Here is a 20,820-nt window from a genome sequence, read left to right as displayed (position 1 = left end):
CTAAAGATCAGCCCCTAGCGTGCTCCTATGCACTAAGAAACATACATCTGATACTGTCCTTACATTACCATGAAAAACACTTTGAGAAACATGTCATTATTTCTGCATTTTACTTATGAGTAAACAGAAGGTCATCAAGGTTAACGGGGTCACTTCTCAATGTCACACAGCTAACAGGCTGTCAATTTAGGAGCTGAATCAAAGTTTTCATTCTCTAATTCAGCGATCTTTCCACTTCATTACAACTGCTTTTAATGACACTGGTTGTATTCAGCATTAGAAAAGGTATTTTGCATATATATGTTATTGCGTAAGATGACTACCACTTGTTTTAAGTATTTCATGCAGTAATTATGAAAATAGTTTTATTTATATTCCCATCAGACCATATCTTAAAATTAACTGTAAGGCTACTCTTTAATTATATCAAGTCATAAATACTAGTTTCACAGAGAATATCTATATTTCCTTAATGTCTTCTAAGTAAGAAATATCCCCATGTTGAAAACCTGGTCAAGCTACAGGAAGGTTAAGTAGAGTTGGCCGTAATTTCAGAATCGCTGTTTTAAGTTTTAGAGAAAGTGTTTTTAAATAAAATAAGAATATAAGTAGTATATAAATGGTATATATAAATGCACCTGGCACACAGCGAGGTACCAAAGGCAAACAATAAATATCTGCTATTGTTGGACCTTTATTTTAGAAGTTACTATTTACCTAATTGTTAGATTCCAATAAAAGAAAATAAAGCAGGCATAATAAAACTGCTTTCTGCAACAATTCACATGATTGAGCTTAGCCAATAAGGCTAAAAATAAATTTTAACAGTAAATGCTTCTGCTTTATTTTTAATTAACACACCTTTAGGATGAAAATGCATCCACATATTGTAAGGGGATACAGGAAAAAAAAATCAGACACAATCCTATGCTGGGCCATCTATGTATTTCCAAAGAGTGAACTCTGAGTCAGCACAGCATTTTACAGGGGTACCATCTGTCCGACACTGTGTGAACCACTAGCTCAGAATATCTGACTGTTTCAACATAAGGTCACATTGCATTCTTTTTGATGATGTCATAATTACAAAGCTAGGTTTTTAGCGGTTGCTGTAATAAAAATCAAGTACATATAAAAATCAATGTGGAACAAGAAAAGAGGGTGGCAGTATAAAAATTTAATTCCAAAGTTTGAGAATTTGAACAGCACTCAAGAAAATACAAATGCTATTAGTAAAAATGTGGTTATTTACAAATAAAATGTATAGTCTGTTTCAATTCACTGTTTTTAATATAAATACTAATTAAGTTGTTTGTAGAGTAAATATTTAATAAACAGAACTCTGAAATATTTCTTTTTGACTAGGGTATACCATGCAAACTAAGTGGGAAACCAAGGAGTCAATGAATCAAGACATTGGAAACCTCAGGGTTATCTGTATGGCAAGAAATAAAATGTGTATTAATACCTCTAACTGTGGCAAGAAAAATTAGTTTTGTTATCCAGATTTCAATTGTTATGTTCAAGAATGCTAACAGTATTTTCTCACCAAAATTTGTATTTTTATTTATCTTTTTTTTTTTTTGGAGAGAGACCTACAAAAGCTACTAGTCTGGTATTATTTGGTGGACCTAAAAGTGCACCTATTTGACTAAATGCATATATATAAGCGACTTCTGCTTCCAGGCAAGATATAGTAACAGGAACCAGATTCACCTTCCTGCTGAAACAACCAAAAAACTGGCAAAACATATCAAGTTTCAAGCCACTGGACATCAGACAACTAAGGACAAATGACGCAGAGTTGGGAACAACTGCGGTGAGCCTATGACTGCCCCCACTCACTGGCTTGAGAGTCTCCAGACGACTCCATGAGGAGACTAAGCAAGGGTCCAGGGAAACCGAGGCAGCCAGAGCTCACAGAGTCCTGGGAGAGCTGCCACTCAAATATTCAGCTGAACACTGATCATTGCATACTTGAGAGGAAATTCCAGAGGCCAGGGAAGGAACCACCCAAAAGGATTCCAGGTCAAAGTGCCTGGCTCTAGAAAAGAACAAGAACTGAAAGACTTGAATGATTCCCCATGGGTAAGGGACACAGAAAGGTCTTGCCTCAGTGGTAGGAAAAAACCAAACCTAATCTGAGCATTGTTCCAGTACAACTAAATACATTTTAAAAGTAAGACCAAATGCGTCAAATTATTTCCAACTAACTTAACTGTGTCCCAGGACAAAGCTCAAAGATATTTATAGGAATATAAAAATATCCACCCAACAAGGTAAAAGTCTAGCATACAATTAGAAATTAACAGGCATGCAAAGCAGCAAGAAAAATGCAATACATGAGACCACCCCCCCCAATCAATCCACTCAAACCAATCTAGAAGTGATACAGATGTTATTATAAATAGACAAAGACATTAAAAGCTCTATGTGTATGTATCAAACACTAATGCATATAGATACTAATACAACGAAAACTAAGGAACATTTATAATAAAATATATTTGAGAAAAGCTTAAGAATAAAAACTAAAATTTGACTTGCCACAGAAACCTTTATACATGGAGAAAAGCCAGAGAATTTAAAAGGAATACTTATTTTCATAATAGAAACAAAGTTGCATTATTATTCGCCATTTTGCTTTATTGCAAGAATACATTTTTAAGGTGTAAAACACCTTGGCCGATGCATACTCTTACTAATTCAACAACTTAAATGATAATTAAAAATACAAAAATAGGAGAAAGCTACATCTACCCTGTTTGCTTCAAAATAAACATTTTTGCTTACACTTTTAAAAACAATTGAAGGAGCACAAATTTTCAAAGATGGAGAAATTAATGGAATCGTGTACTTAACACTCCCACCAAAAATTCTTCTACAACACCGCAGAGTTTAAAATGTACAAACTCAGCAGGGCACGGTGGCTCATGCCTGTAATCCCAGCACTTTGGGGGGCCAAGGCAGGAGGACTGCTTGAGCCCAGGAGTTCAAAGCAGCCTGGGAAACAGTGAGACCCTGTGTCTATTATAAATAAATAAATAAAATGTCCAAACTCACAAGAAATAAGAAAATGGGAAAGGAAACCATTTAAAAATTAAGAATCTAGAAAGCAGATGGTTAACTTAAAATTTAGCAGACTCTAGTTAAGAAACTTATTTCCTTGCAATCCCCCCAAAAAATACTGAGGAAATGGGCAGCAGTGAAAATAGGGGTGAGGGTGGGGCTGAGATTGCAGGACTAGATGAACTCTCACTGAAAAGCAGTTCAATTCCCATATCCCCTGTCCACAAATGGCTAGCTATCAAGCACTCCCTAATTCCCAGCACCAGAAACTGATTCCAAAAGGAAGTAAAACACTTGCTCAAACTGCATTAGGAGAACAGTTGACAGGGTAACTTCCACTCTGACAGCTGGGCTGGCCAGCCATCTCCCCTGCTCCACATGCAGAGCAAGGGAACCCAGGCCCACATCTTGGGGACAGGAGACTTGAACAACTGACCCTTCAGAGAGTTAAGAAAAGACGCTACAATGCTGAAACAAGAATGCTCTATTTAAAAATTCTGAATACAAATAGAAACTCCTGCAACAAAAAACATGAGAGCAAAGACGAAAAACTTGATAGAAGGTTGGAAGACAAACTGAGGAACTCTCCCTCTAAGTAGCAAAAGACAGAGAAAAAAAAAATGGTGCAGAACTGTATAATATTAGAGGACTAGTCCAAGAGGTTCAGAAACTGAAAAGACAGATGTCCAACTACCAATATAAAGAAAAAGAAAGCAGAGGGAGAAAAATCATCAATGATATACATTTTACGCAAAACTGAGGGATCTGAACTTCCAGATGAAAAGGACCCACTGAGTTTTCACCACAAGGAATAAATGAAGCAGACACTTCAAAATCAAACAATGTAGCAATTGAAAATAAACACTAAAAGCACCTCTTTTAGTGTTCTGGAGGGGGCGCAGTGTGAAGAGAGAGACCCACCAACCCGTTTTCCACATCAGGCCTCAGAAAATCTTTCATCCACGTGCATATCAAATGTCACACAAAAAAAGGCTTTGAGGTCATTCTACGCAGAAGCCACATTCATTCTACTTGTAGTCCATTCCAACTCAAGAAGAGTTAAAGTAAATTCCTTCAGTGAGTCTGCAGCTTAGTAATTATTTAATACAAATACTATTTCTCCCTGTGATCTCATTGTTTCTTAAGCAGATTATAAAGGCAATCTGGGATTGGAAAATTTTATAGAGAAATCAATAACACACACCCCAAAAGGTCCTCTGTTAGTCATAAAGTAAGTAGATACAATTATACGATGGTTACTTCTGAACTCAAAATATCCATAGTAAGAATCCACTCGCAAAACCCATTTTCTCACTTTAATAAATAAATCAGGACAAAGAAAAGGTTGAAATAAGCAGACAGGAAGGATGATGATATGGACGCACACCAAAAATGCTGTATTAGAGACTGTGTTCTATGAGGCATTCGTTTCTTTTTACAATTATGTTTCAAATAATCTTTCAGGGGTTAATAGCTGAGATATCGATGTGGAAAAAAAATAGCTCATGACTACTATAACGTCCGTTTTACAGTTACCAAATGCAATATCATTTCATAATATATGTGCCACTAAATCTTCAGCAATATAGAATAACACAGTTTGCATCAATATAATCCCAAATTTACATTTTCCAGCACAGTACTGCCCCGATTTCTAGACCTCCAAATTCAACTGCCAACTAGAAATGTATACTTCAATCTCTAAAGCAGTCTGAACTCCACATGTCCAAACAGGTTCATACCTCCCTGCTTCAAATCTGTCCACAATTAATGTCTCAGCTATTAGTCATCCTGAATGAATTTTCTGAATCAGCGTGGATTTTTAGAATTTGAGGCTTTGTAGGAAATCTCTGAAACACAGTCATGGCTTACTTGTGCTTTGACAGAGACTGGCTGCTGCACATGCACCATTCACATCTATCCACACTAATTTGAAGTGCCGTGTTCATTCACTTCCCACGATACGCTTAGATTTACTCCATGCTATATTATTGGCCACTCCCCAAACATGGATTTTGATACCCATAAGTTTATGGAAGCTATCGCCTATGTCTAGAATGCCTCCTTTCCCTTTCTTTAATATTTACTTTTATTTCTTTTATTTTCTGTATAATATAGTAACTTAGTTATCTGTGCATTGTCTTTTTCTAGCTATTAGAAAGTTTGCTCCAAGTTGAATATCAGAATCATCTCACTGATTTTCATACTCTTGACAGTATGTACACATTGATTTTACACATATCCGGCTCTAAACAAGTATTTACTGAATTGAATAATTGAACTTTTATGATTGAAGAGCATCATTAAAATCAAATATCAAACTGTGCATGAATATGCTGCAGCTTTCCCATAGTGCTCTGCTGTACTAATGATTATTCTGTTTAGCTAATCCTTCATATATTCACCTTTGTTCATGTATCTTGGTTTCTGGGACTGCTTCTTTCTTTCTCCTTAGTTACCAGGTGTACATGACAATCTTTACTCCATTTCTTGTTCTCTTACTTCTAGTCAATTCTCCCAGATTTTCTACAATAATACTTACGAGGTCTGGTTTCCACAACCCATCAAAGTCTGCTTTTCTTTTACTCTAAAACCTCAATGCTACCTTGTTTTGATGTATCAGAAGAACAGGAGACAGGATGGGTCAAAAGTATTTTTAAAAACTGTAAGACTAAAGTTCTATCTCAATATAACAGCAAAGTAACAGCAAAGGCAAATTACATATAAATACTATATGTATCAGTATGTTCAGAGCTCAAAACCACTAACCTTCCATCTTTTAGGGTAGGGTGCAATAACAAGAGAGGTTCCAAGGAAATGAAAATAGCTCTATTTATACAGCAAATTAAAATTTAGTAGCATATTAAGCAACTTTATAATTCATTCACACTTAACTGCAGAGCAGATAGTCACAATTATTAATGACTCTTTATTATGGTCTATATTCTTGACAAGTATACTATGGTGAGATAAATTAGACTTAGGTGATGATAAGCAAACTCAAAAATGAAAATGATGATGGCAACTAAGCTTTTATCAAACACTGCTTGCCAAGGACAATGCTAAGCAATATAAATACATCACCTCATTCAATCCTCGTAAGTTACATAACATAGGACTATCGGTCTTACCAACATTTAACATGATTTAGTCAAGTCAGGCAGTAAGTGTTGTACCACCAAGCTACCATACCTAGCCAGAGCAACTTTACAGCATGCACCCTCAACAACTAATTCCTAACACAACATATCACCTACATGAGAAATTGACCTAAAACAGCATCATAAAATAGTGAAAAACTAGAAACAGAACACAGAATAGTGGAATCTCTAGAATTTTTTACTTTACCTTTTTACCTTTAAATATTTTTGTGTAGAATTCTAAGCACATCTTGTCCTCACAGAATTTTAGAGCTGGTGGGGACTTTGAAGGCAGATAAAGGGGTAAATGAGATTATTTAGTAGATTTGGTTTTGTCTTTCTGTATTTGTCCTATCTCCTAACTTCATGCCAAGTATTCTTTCTCCATAAATGAATTTCTGAGTAAGTCACATCCAGAATAATGTCAAGAACTGGGAGAAAAACATCTGGTACAACACATCTCTTGCACCTATAAAAACACTTTCTCCCTAAATGAGAGACTCACCTATCAAATTACCATGATACATATATACAAAAAGGATAAATCTGTAGCTATTTCACTTACATAAAATTCCTCTAGTCTTTAAAGCTTCGAATAGGTGAGGTTGTTAAAACTAAAATTAGATCTTAATATACAATGTGTATTTCCAACATTATTACTAAGTTAGGACTAATTAACACCATTGTTTATAACTAAATTTTACTACTTTTCAATAAAATAACTTCCATTCATTTTTGAAGCCACTGTATACAGTGATGTAAAACTACAAAGTAAAAAAATAATCTCAACATTTGAGAAACTACTTTTGGATTTTTGAAAAACTTCATGAATCATGCCCTATGAAGTTTAAGAGTATGCTCTAATTACAATACCTGTTTGAACAACAAAGGGATTCTATAACCTGAAGCATTAGAGCATACTGATTGTCCCACCCCTGCTGACAGACTCTTTTAATTATGCATTTGTAGTCAAGCAAATGAGCACAAGACTTCTGCTCCTACTGTGCTCTTAATGTGAAAGTTCATACGCCAAAACCCCTCCAAACAGAATTCAAAAGTGTTACATACTGATGAAAACCAAGGTTCCAATAACAGGCATATTGTGAATATATACATTTTAAGACAAATATTAAAGCTTAGACATATTACCATCTCCAGTTGTACATATAATCTTATAGATTAGTTTAAGAAATGTTCATTGAGAAACTGGGCATAAAGTAGATTTCACACAATTTAATTCCTCACTGACTCAGTTATAAAAGCAGACCTCAAAAAACTTTTAAAAACTTGAACGGGAGTCCAACAAAAACTACATTTTCAAAGCAAATGACTTTTTAATAAAATATGAAGATTAGGATAATTTTATATTCAGTCCGTTGAAATCATCATCTAGGAAGTCATTCAGCAGGCATTCAACAAATACTTATTAAATTAAGCACAAAGGAACAAGTTGCTAAATTCAAATAACTTTTATTGTTTTTTCCCGAATAATTTCCACGTTAAAAACAACAGGACTATAACATCTATCTCCTACAGACACAGTACTTATTGACTGCCAGGTGTGTCTTCCAATTTTCATACATTAATTCCACTAATTTAATTGTTAATTACTTTATGTCTAAACTAAATTTATGTAACCCCAGTACCAGCCAAATACTATTCTGGCCCCACGATGACCAAAATGAGTGAGATTTCTCTAGATATGAGCTAGTTTTAGCATGCAGAAACAATTCTGAACAAGATCAGTTGAAAAGCTGAATATGATCCTGATGAAACATAGTCAAGGCTGAGAAGAGTGAATTAAATATGTACAAAAAGATTCCCATAAAAAGACAAAAATCATCAAGTGATTTGTTATTTCCCAACAACTTTAAAGCTGGCTAATATTTAACAAAAATAGTGATGATAGAAATAAATGATTGTTGGGAAATCCTTTTATAATAGAGACTTTGGGCTGAGCTCCTGTTGCTAACAAGCACCCACATAAAATTAGTTACTGCCCACGGAAGCACAAAATGTTTCCTCACAGCATTAAAAGAACCCTTTCAGTAATTCGTATGTGAGATTTTGTACACTAGGTGTTATTCTCACCATCACTGAAGATACACAATTCAAGGCATAGAAAAATGAAATAATTGTTTTAGAATGTGATGTTTTAAAATACTCAATAGAATATTTACTGATAGTATACCAGGGGAAAAATACATAAATAAAAGACATTTCTACCTATACCCATTTTCCTTCCTAAATCATCAAAATCCCAGTTTCAATAATCATCTTTCAATCAAATTTACCCCTTCTAGGTCCTCCCAGACAGGATGTTCCCTGAATACTCCCATTCTACTATTTTTTCTTTTGACATAATCAGTCTGATATGTACGATTCCTAAAAAGTTTCAAGAAGTATGGAATCAGACTCATTTCCATATCCTTTAGCACAGACTTTTTAATAAGTGCTCCTTAGAGCACAGCATGAGATACAAAAAGTTAGTGTGATCAATATCAACTAAAACAAAAAAATAACATATAGGGCTTTACACTCAGCACTTGATATTGGCAAAATAACTTAATCCTTTTAATAATCTTAGAGGTAGGCATTATTATAATCACCTATTTCTCATTTAAAAATGAGATAAACTAATGGACATAAACCTGACTCAATGTACTCAGTTAAACTGACTTCAGATGACACTCGTCTGCCTTTGAAGACATGACAACTACCTATTAAGAAGGCTAAATACAATACTCAAAAGCCAACATAATCAAGATTACAATTATTTCATTGAAAACAATAAAAAGAAACAAGATGGCCGGGCGCGGTGGCTCACGCCTGTAATCCCAGCACTTTGGGTGGCCGAGGCGGGGAGGGGGGAGGATCACAAGGTCAGGAGTTTGAGACCAGCCTGGCCAACACGACAAAACCCCATCTCTACAAAAAATACAAAAATTAGCCAGCCGTGGTGGCAGGCGCCTGTAATCCCAGGTACTCAGGAGGCTGAGGCAGGAGAACTGCTTGAATTCCGGGAGGCAGAGGCTGCAGTGAGCCAAGATTGTGACACTGCACTCCAGCCTGGGCGACAAGAACAAGACTCTGCCAAGAAAAAAAGGAAGGCAAGGGAGGGAAAGAAGAAAGAAGAGAGAGGAGAGAGGAGAGAGGAGAGAGGGGAGAGGGGAGAGGGGAGAGGGGGAGAGGGGAGAGAGAGAGAGAGAGAGAGAGAGAGAAGGGAAAAAAAAAGGAAACAAGATGTTTTGAAAAATCCAGATACAGCCTGTCTCAAGCACAGGTCAGTAACAGGTTCATGTACTGATGTTGAGAGTGGCAGCACACAGTTCACTGTGCAAATGCTCCATTTTTCAGAGGGAATTCTGTTTAGGTATAAATCCCAGAGATTCAAAACAAATGTTTTATAATAAGATTTTTAAAATGCGAATGTTTAATATTCATTTTCTGATACTGTAAGGAATTTATGATACCACACTTACTAACCACTTAATAGCTGTTTAGTGTTAGGCAAAATGCTTGAATTTATCTATGCCTCAGTTTCCTCATCTATAAAAGAGAGATAAACATAGTACTTACATCTCAGAGCTACAATGAGTTTTAAATGTTAGCATTCAGATAGCACATGGACGAGTACCCATCATTTAAGAGCTCTGAAATTAATATTAGCATAATGTAACTATGGTACGGACAGGCTAGAATCTAGAATAGATGATTGTAGAAAATTAAACAGAAGGCCAGGCACGGTGGTTCATGCCTGTAATTCCAGCACTTTGGGAGGCCGAAGCGGGTGGATCACCTGAGGTCGGGAGTTCAAGATCAGCCTGACCAACATGGAGAAACCCCATCTCTACTAAAAATACAAAATTAGCCGGGCATGGTGGCACATGCCTGTAATCCCAGCTACTAGGGAGGCTGAGGCAGGAGAATCGCTTGAACCTGGGAGGTGGAGGTTGTGGTGAGCCGAGATCACACCACTGCACTCCAGCCTGGGGAACAAGAACAAAACAAAACTCTGTCTCAAAAAAAAAAAAAAGAAAATTAAACAGAAATACTGGGAAGGGATGACTGAACAACAAAATGACACGACTAGTGGTTATAATTTAGAAAAATAAAATGGGAAATGTACTTTTCAGAATAAAAAGAGTAGCTTAAGATAATTTATTTTTTAACCAACTTAATAAAATTTATTAACCATTACATGAAAATAAAATTATTTTTAAATATATTTTTTAGGAAAAAGCTTAATAAAGACACAACTGTAATCTTCGGGGTTTCAGACTGCAAGAGAGCTCAGCCGATCAAAGCACTAACCCTGCCTCCATGAAGGGTTTGGATTAGAAATGACACATAAAGGAGGACTGGTAGAGTTTCCTGGAAAGTGGGATAAACCGTGACTATTATTATGTCACAAGCAGTACACAAAATGGACAATGAATAGTAAAGGGAATTTATAAAAACTTAATGAAATTGAAGAATGCGTTCAAATACTACCTATTCCTTAACTGTTTCCCACTACCCTACTCTATCCAAATTCATTCTCCCTAAGCCCCGCTTTGCTTTCATCGAATCTTATGGCTCTAAAATGATACTTAAGATCATACTTTAATATTCCAGTGTACATAATGGTAAGCTCTAGAAAGCAAAGACTGCTCCTTTTAATTTTTTGTATAATTCACAAGGCATTTAAAAAGAAAAGTTTGGTACATAACCAGTAGCTTTCTATTTCTCTTCTGCCCTGCACAGATCTGAACCTGCATGTCTTTTATGATATTTTCATCAGTTTTAAAAATATTAATTTCTGTATTTGTCTCATATATGTATAAACAAAGTAGCTCTGAATTCTACAAATGAAATCATGTCAAATACAAATATACTAGTTTCTCAACATATATGCATACTATCATAATTAACATACTATAAAATCATTTAAAAGGAACTATAGAATCCATGGTTTCTGTAATTATGCATTTATTAAACAAATGCTAAACTGTCCTTCTATATAAGAAACCACTTCCCTAAAATGTCCACCAAAATGTTTTGCATATAGTAAGCACTTAAGAGACATTTATTATTAAATTCCTAGATTATAAACTGAAAATAGCAAGTAACATAAAATGTACTGATTACGTGATTACTAAGCTCCTAAGCCATACGGTGCTTTCTCGTGCATTCTACATGTGTATTTTTCTACATTAGTTAGGGAAAATAAATACCTGAAAAATTTAAGATTTACTTTAAAAACTCAGGCAACACTGAAAGAGAGTATTTTACCTGCCTTCTGTGAAATTAAAATGAAAAACACAAAACTAAAGAACTGAACCAGAGTCCCATGATCTACAACCACAAGCCAAGTAAGAATTATGCTGAAGGATCCACATACAGTCTGCCTTACTTCCTCATCAAGCAAAAGATCACAGCCTAATGTTACATATTAGGATTTCCAAAATGTAAGAGAACAACAGCACATAGCTCATTACGTTATAAAAGGTGTTTCATCCTTGGAATGTTAAGATACAAGACTAACAGGAGTTCCATTATTTGTAGTTGGTAGGTTGCGATGTCCTATTCAACCTAACAGCACTGTGGATATCTACAGTGTTCGTACTGCCCAAATATTAATTCGCTGCTGTCTTCATGTAATCGTGCACACATCACTGAAAAGCAATGACAAAAACACAACTGTGTAGAATAATGACTCCAGCTTATGACAATGTCCAGGAATATGTATTTATGTGTGTATGGAAGAGCTATGTTGGCATAAATGAACTTTGAGATCCTCAGCAAGGAAATAGGCACACAATTTATAATTCCATGGGACTTATCACAGTGCTAAATACTTATTCAGTACTCATATTTGCTGACTGATAACCGGAGCATTAAAAGTTTGCTCCAAACCCTGAATTTTCATTTGCTCACTGGAGAATAGAGACAAAATGAAAAGAACTGGTTACTCAGAAACAAACGCACAAAAAGGTCTCTCCCCAGACTCCATACCCCCTAAAAAACCAGACAAAGGTAGAAAATAGAGTGCGGGAAAGAACACAGACTCAAATGCCAGTCTTATTTCAGTGTCCCTGTAATCTTGAGCAACTCACTCACGTATTCATTTATTTATTTAATAAATACATAAATAATAATTGAGTTTCTACTGTGAGTGAACAAGGTTTATGACAGGCAAGTGAACAGACATGCAAGCTCTCAAGGAGCCTACAGACTAGTAACTATTTATTTGCAATTGAGGGAGTGACACCGAAGTTCACTGTGTTACATAAAAGCACATATGAGGGTTGACTGATCAAGGTTATATGACAAAACGTTAACTATTTTTTGAAATCTTATTTTCTCATTTGTAAAGGTTACAAGGTTGCAAGGATTAAAGAAAGTATGTTGAAGATAGCACATAATACTTAACACTTTTACTATGCAACTCCTATCCCTGTTCTTTCCTGTATCTTCCTTAAAAGAGGGCTTTTCAGCTAACAGGGATTCCCCTTAATTCCACTGCAGGATGTCCTTTCTGTCATTATATTAACATAATCAAGCATAAGCACATCCTGCTTCCTCAATTAAGAAGCCTCAAAATCAAAGCCACAGTAAAAAATAAATTAGCAATTAATCAATGATCCCTCTGGGTTAAAAAATACAGGCCTGGCATGGTGGCTCACACCTGTAATCCCAGCACTTCGGGAGGCTGAGGTGGGCAAATCACTTGAGGTCAGGAGTTCGAGACCAGCCTGGCCAACACGGTGAAACCCTGTCTACTAAAAGTACAAAAATTAGCTGGGCATGGTAGCATGCACCTGTAATCCCAGCTGCCTGGGAGGCTGAGGCAGGAGAATCGCTTGAACTCAGGAGGCAGAGGTTGCAGGGAGCCGAGATTGTGCCACTGCACTCCAGCCTGGGCGATAGAGTGAGACTCTGTCTCAAAAAATATATATCCAAGTGCCTGCCCCAAATTACTTGTGATGTCATAATTTTTTTCTTGGTAATGACTTTCAAACTTTGAAAGTTCTAGAATTAAGATTAGAGTAATAAGAGCGAATCAAACACAGTCTTAATAGTCTACATATGTTTATCTAAAATATTTGTTACATTTAAGGTTTAACACATTTAAATATCTGGAAGATTATCCTTCTAATTTCAACTGAAAAATATATAGACAGGTACCTACAACACACCCTAGCGATTCTCATAGGGAAGGATCCAAAGCATGGTACTCCTTGTGCACAGTCAGGTCGCAGCAAGTATAGCTACTAAGAAGAGCATACCTCTATACTCATGGGCTGATATTCGGATGACATAATGTCTGATGCAGATTAAAAATATAATACTAGATGGTGCAAATGCTTAGTGTATTAAATGGAGTTCATTCTTCACTTAAATTCCAAAGTGTTAACGTATATTTCACACACCCATTCTTCTCAGCAGAAAAAAAGCAAGGGTAATTTTACGTCATTAGAAAAACTAGGTGACTTTAAGTCCTCTAGGCATACATTTCTCCTACACTTACATCACCTCTGTCATCCAAAACCTGTAATAATCCTAGACTTTTCTTCCAATCTTTTATTAAAATTTGGCTAAAAAGAGAACTATAAAAAGTGATATATTTCTCATAACCCTTCATCATAATTTGATTAGCAAAACTATAAAAAGTGACAGTTAATACAGCAGGGTATATTAAATAATGCAGTTTTTTCATTTTCTTGACGATACTGAATTATTTTCACTTCCTTTGGGTAAGACTGATATGTACATTCAAATATGTTAATAACTTGAAAGCATTAAAAAAATCATTCTTGAATGATATTGCCAGCATGATTTGGACATAGGTGATATGAACCTAGCTAACAGCACCACTGCAAAGCCTTGTAGCTAATAGGTGGTAGTCAAGCTAAAATAGGATAATTCTTAGGACAATCTCGTACCACCTTTTTTTATTCTATAGTTTTGAAAACAGGTAAAAAACAGTTGTACGAATGTCTTCCTTCATGAATTACAATTATGCAACCGACATTTATAATTTCCCTGAACACTACTTAAAAAAAAATCCTGAACTTCTTGCTAGCTAAAACCTAGACTGTTACACTCATGATTTTTTAAATAAATGCCACTTTTTACATATTCTATACATTATCCAGTGTTATAATGATGAGTTTGTTAAATGTTAACCATTTTATCTTATACTTTACTGTAAATACCTAAGAATTCAACTACATCAGCCAAGAAAACAGTAATCTCTCAGAGGAATACAAAATAAAAGTTCAGAGAATCCATGTTTTGATTCCTTCATTAGAAATCATTTCAAGTATGTTCAAGTTTCAGAGATACGGTGCTAAATTGAAATTCTTCAATTCCTCTCCCTATTATCAACCCATATAACTATAGAATCAAAAATTATTTGCTTCAGTCTTTGATAACAGCTCTAAAATGTTTCACTGGTGACAAGAAAGTATTTTCAAAGAGTACGTTACTTGTCCACTAGTGCTTAAAGACATGTTTCCTAAGAGAAAAAGTAACTCTACTCTTTCAGAATATCTTTGGCCCACTTCCCCTTAATTAAGAAACAGATATAACATGACATTCATCACAACACTAAAATGTGAATGCAATGAAAAACATTTTCTGAGATATTAAACAAACTTTTATAACAACCGTATAAAATAACTGTAATGCTTAAAAAGTAAGCTATCATTAATAATTATTGTGGTTAATTATGAGAGCAAGGGTCAATTTAAATGTTAATAGTAATCATTATAATTGGAGAAAACATCTTTTTGAAAATGACCACAGATACCTCAGGATCTATCAACTGCCTGTATTCTAAAATAGTATTAAAAAGAATACTAAAAATAATACTTTTAATATCTAGTAAGCCTGAATGGTAGATATTAACTTATTTTACAGATGTGAAAATTTCAACAGCGAAAGTAACTTGTCTTAAGTCCTTCAATCAATAAATAGAAGGCCCAGAAACTGAACTCAAATTTGACTCCTTATTTCATCTCTGTCGCCACTGTGCCACATAGAAATATCATCACACCCATTCTTTTTAAGGCCCACAGGAAATCTGGCATGATCTCTGAGGTCCCCTTTTGTCAAGCTGTCTTAAGAGCTCTTTTGTCCCGAATTTCTCCAACAGTCCTACTCATGTGTTCTTATTAATGACATATGTTTATAAGGAACTCTGTATGTCTACATATCTTTTCATTTCATAGTACTATGTGCTACTTAAGGTTAGGATTCCTGCCCAGCACTTCTTGAAATAACTTTCATACTCAGATGTTTATTCAGTGAAATGAAAAGAATCTGATTGGGGAAAGGGAGAGGATATATCATGTTCAATGAATATCAACTCTCTAGTTCAGCTCTCTACATTTATTAATGAAGCAGAACACATACCAACAGATCTTCACACTGAACAGAAAGCGCAGTGACTACTTTTGTCGCTATGCTACTCTAAAAAGAAAAGACTATAAATAAATTCATGTAGCCATACAAGGTGTGTAACTCTAAATACCTATTTACATTTTGGAAGAGTTGGAAATGGCAGAATTTTTGTGTGCCTTCCTAGGCTTACCTCACAGGTATTCTTGCCAAAATACAAAATTGACATTCTATGGAAAAGGGCAATCTATAAATTGAATTAGTTTGATTTTCTTTGTAAATCATGCTGAAAGAGTAGTTACTACAATCTACTACAGAATAAATGAAACCTCAATCTCTATGTCTGCAGCTCATAAACTACAATTTACATGTATAAAACTTGACCTTAATGACAACAGTTAGTAACACCTAAATTTATATCTCTTGCTCATCACTGAAATATAATATTATTTGATATCAACAGCCAAAATAAAGCCTTCTTCACAAAAAGGTACAAAATATTCTCTTCCTTAAAATGTTCATAAGGTTTTTAAGAATTTTGAAAATTATATGCAAGAAGCCTGAATTACTACTTTAGAAATGAGTCTGTGGCTCTTCTCAATTATACCCATTACTGGAAAAAACTAAGAACATGGCCCCACAAAAAACAGTATCTACGTAAAACATACGATTTCCAACTTTGCTTACCTCGGCCCCTTCTAATTAAAATTTGTATCTGTCCATCCTGACTACGAAAGGGCAGGCATTGATTGTATCTTATATTTGACTGGATATTCAAACACTTAGCACACAGCCTACCACAAAGGAAAAATTTTTTTAAGTCTGTTGAATAAGGAAATAAAGAAATGAACTCAACTATCCCCTGCTGATGTGAGTTTTTCCTGAAAAACAAGATTTCCCTAGCCAGCTTCTATAGCTTTTTTCCATTTAAGAATCAGACATCTCTCTAGATTACACAAAGTCTAATAAACTAGAATCTTACTTTGGCAAAAACCTCCTGAATTACCACTTTCCTTCACAACAAATATTAAAAGGAGTTTGTACACTAAACACATAAAATTGGTGCCAGGGAGGAAATCAAAGAACATGTAGGACAGGGGCAGGTAAACCCATTTACTACTAAACATAAGCTAAATACAAGCCAAAAAAGGACCAGGTTACCGGACTGACCTTAACCTTCTAGAAATAGCTGTGTATCATCTAATAACACCTAAATTTATATCCCTCACTCATCAATGAAAATATCCTTTAGTATCAATCGACAAAACGAAGGGAGATACTATTTAGGGAAAAAAGTTAGTTATCCAGTGTGATGGCTTTGCGGTGTCAGCTTAGCTAGGCTAAACCAGAAATTTCCAGAATTTCATTTCTTGTATGTTTCCAGTTGGGATGGTCTATAAAGTATACTTTTTCAAGAGGTGGACTATAAATGGAAAACAGTGGCCATTTAGTAGCATACACATACCTTCTCCCAGCTACTCAAGAAAAAACTAATCTAAGCCAGACGTGGTGGTGCCCACCTATAATCCCAGTTACTTCGGAGGCTGAGGCAGGAGAATCACTTGATCCTGGGAGGCGGAGGTTGCAATGAACCAAGATTAAGCCACTGCACTCCAGCCTGAGCCAAAGAGCTAGACACTGCGTCAAAAACCAAAAACAAAACAAAAAACAAAAAACCACTCTAGATACTGTTGTGAGAAATTCTGCAGATGTAATTAAGAAAAGTAATCAGTTGAATTTAAGTTAATCAACAGCGAGATTATCCTGGGTTAACCTGACTTACTCCATTAGAAGTCTTTAAAAGAGGGCTTTGGTTTTTTCTAAGCTCAGATATTCCAAACACCAACTGGGTTTACAACTGTGCCCTCTGGATCTTCCTTCCTTACCGCCCGCTTTGTGGACTCTAGATTAGTCAGCATGAACTATGCAAGCCAATCCCTCATAATAAGGGAGACAGAGTGAGAGAGAGCTAGAGAGAGCTAGTGTGTGTGTGTGTGTGTGTGTGTGTGTGTGTGTGTGTGTGTGTGTGTGTGTGTGTGTATGTGTGTGTCCCCTACTGCTTCTCTGGTTGAAACTTGTTAAGCTTTTCTTTAAAGCTTCACCTTCATAAAAATTCTAAAATAAAACTTAAAACATCCCATTAAGCCATTAACACCATAATTACAGCTCATGGCATGAACCCAAAAGGCTAACATTATGATATGTATTTCAAAACAGTTATAGTATGATAAAGAGTATTTTAAAGCCAAGTAAGTTCAAATATATTCCAGAATGTCAAATACTCTAGCCTACACCTCTACACTAGTAAGAACGCAAGTAGTATTCATTTCAGTATGAAAATATATTTTATTTAATAAACAGATTAATCCAATAAATATGATGGAAAATAGTTAAAACCAGAAAAAATAAAAAGCTTTCTTGAAATAAGTCATCAAGGTATTAAAGGTATATTGAAAGACCATAAAAGCCCTCAAGCTTAATTTAAAATGAAGTTTTAGGCTGAGCGCGATGGCTCACGCCTGCAATCCCAGCACTTTGGGAGGGCAAGGCGGGTGGATCACGAGGTCAAGAGATCAAGACCATCCTGGCCAACATGGTGAAACCCCGTCTCTACTAAAAATACAAAAATCAGCGGGGCATGGTGGTGTGCGCCTGTAATCCCAGCTATTTGGGAGGCTGAGGCAGGAGAACTGCTTGAAACCGGGAGGCAGAAGTTGCAGTGACCCCAGATCACGCCACTGCACTCCAGCCTGGGCAACAGACTCCGTCTCAAAAAAAAAAAAATAAATAAATAAAATAAGCTTTAGAAACTCTACATTTTTCCCAAAAAAGGCCCCATAATTGAGTTGCAAGCAACAGGTAGACACTGAGGGGTACAATGTATGTATGTTGTTGAGTGTCATGTGTGCATATATGTACTTTAGATTTTCTAAAAATAGCCTGCACTCCTAAGGAAAAACATTAATGAAGGACCCACAAAACAATATTAATCTTAGTTCACCCTAACATCCTAGAATACAACCACATTTAGTTACTATCCCATCAAAAGGTATTCTCTTTAAAAATAATCAGATTATATCACAATGAGGTGACAGACTTGAGAGATAAATAATCAGATTACATCACAATGAGGTGACAGATTTGAGAGATAAATAATCAGATAATACCACAAAGAGGTGATCAATTTGAGATAAAAATGAAAAGTGAAAAGCTTTGATTACATAGCAAATGTCAATTGCTGGACTTATTTTGTATCTTAAATAGAACAGTCACTAATTACCTATGCTAGAAAAAGTCAAATATTCAATATTTAAAGTGCTTCCTGAAAGTTTAATAAACTAGAAATAAGATCACTTGAAATTCCACTTCACATATAGAATGACCTATTGCCATATCATTATGTGTAAGTTTCCCTTTTGTTATAACACACCAATATATTTTTATCACTAATCAAAAATATACAGAAAAATTTAAAACTGTTTTTTTGAACGTTATAGTATCAAGATGTAGTATGTGTTAAATCAAGTGTATTTGATCAAATTTAATCATTTTGACTGCCCCAAAATATTCCACTACACGAAGAACCACAATTTATATTTCCATCTCTCCATTTATGGCCATTTATACTGATTCCAATTTATTATTATTATAAACAACCCTGCAGTGAATATCCTCATTCCCATCTTCCAAAACACATGTGACAAGAGTTTCTGAAGAAACTGAAATTTCCACAAACAGGACCTTCTTAAAAAAAACACACACTATTAGTAGACAGTGCCAAATTGCTTTCCAATATGCCTGTGTCTATTTACACTGACCTCACTGTGTGGGAGTTCATATTTCTCCATATCCTAGACATAGCTTTGATAACATTGAGGACATCAAATGGTACATTATTCTCATTAAACATAAAGGTGCATTCCCTTGGGTATTAATAAGGTAAAGCATCTTTTCAAATGTTCATTGTTAATTCAGGTTTTCTGTCCTGTGAATTGCCTGTTCACATACTTTGTTCATTTTTAATTGAATTTGTGATCTTTTAAAATTGTTTTTGAATGAATTTTTAATACATTCTAAATACACACATTTTGTTACATACGTTGCAAATGTCCTCCCACTCTGTGGCTTGTCTTTTAAATGGGGTATGGTGTCTTTTGCATAAAAATGATTTTTTAAATACATTTCAATGTAGTTATAGCTATTGATATTCCTTTATAAGTTTTCTAGTCAGTAATCCTGCTTTACAATGAAGTCACAAATGTATCTCCTATGTTTTCTTCTAGTGTTTGAGTTTTTTGTTCTTCATTTTTGGGCGTGTGATCCATCAAAAGATTTATTTTTGCATATGCAAATTCAACTATCCTAATATCATTTATTAAATTCATGCTTCCCACTTCTCATGTAAATTTCTCTCCATCTACCTCTTTCTTTCCACAATACACACATATATATCCTAGTAAAATAGCTTAGTCTAATTCCATTGGTCAACCTGCTTATCCCTCAGTCATACAGACAATTATGAAACTGATAGGAATTAAATGCTCTGAAAGCACTCCTCCATTTTTCTTTTAGAACTGTCCCAATTACCAATGGGCAATTTTACTATCTTAAGAATTCTGTAATCAGGCCGGGCACGGTGGCTCACGCTTGTAATCCCAGCACTTTGGGAGGCTGAGGTGGGCGGATCACGAGGTCAGGAGATCGAGACCACGGTGAAACCCCGTCTCTACTAAAAATACAAAAAAAATTAGCCGGGCATGGTGGCGGGTGCCTGTAGTCCCAGCTACTCGGAGAGGCTGAGGCAGGAGAATGGCGTGAACCTGGGTGGCAAAGCTTGCAGTGAGCCGAGATTGCGCCACTGCACTCCAGCCTGGGGGACAGAGCGAGACTCCGTCTCAAAAAAAAAAAAAAAAAAAAAAAAAAAAAAAAAAAACAACAACAAAACAAGAATTCTGTAATCAATTCATTAAATTCCACCAGAAAAAAAGTTAGGATTTCTAACTAGATTTTACTATATAGATTTGAAAATATATATCTTTAAGATAAATAAATTATATCAGTTTTCAAATTTATAGCTCTAAAGATGTTTGTTGCATTTTCCATGATTTTTTAAATATTTACAGTATTCCAAATTTGGCCCTTGATTTCACTTACTTACAGTGTGTCACCAATTCTAAGACATTTCTTAAGAAGTATTTTAAGGTTTTTTTGAAACCCGATGTGT

General features: G+C 35.3%; 1 protein-coding gene across 6 annotated transcripts in view; it reads right to left on the bottom strand.

The window, feature by feature from the left end:
* Positions 1-20,820, bottom strand: part of QKI (QKI, KH domain containing RNA binding) — a 165,152-nt gene that overhangs the window by 42,759 nt on the left and 101,573 nt on the right. The gene's annotated exons all lie outside the window — the stretch shown is intronic.

Source organism: Nomascus leucogenys, chromosome 3 (assembly GCF_006542625.1).
Source record: "Nomascus leucogenys isolate Asia chromosome 3, Asia_NLE_v1, whole genome shotgun sequence".
Classification (NCBI taxonomy): Eukaryota; Metazoa; Chordata; class Mammalia; order Primates; family Hylobatidae; genus Nomascus; species Nomascus leucogenys.
This window is presented reverse-complemented; position numbering and strand designations above follow the sequence as displayed.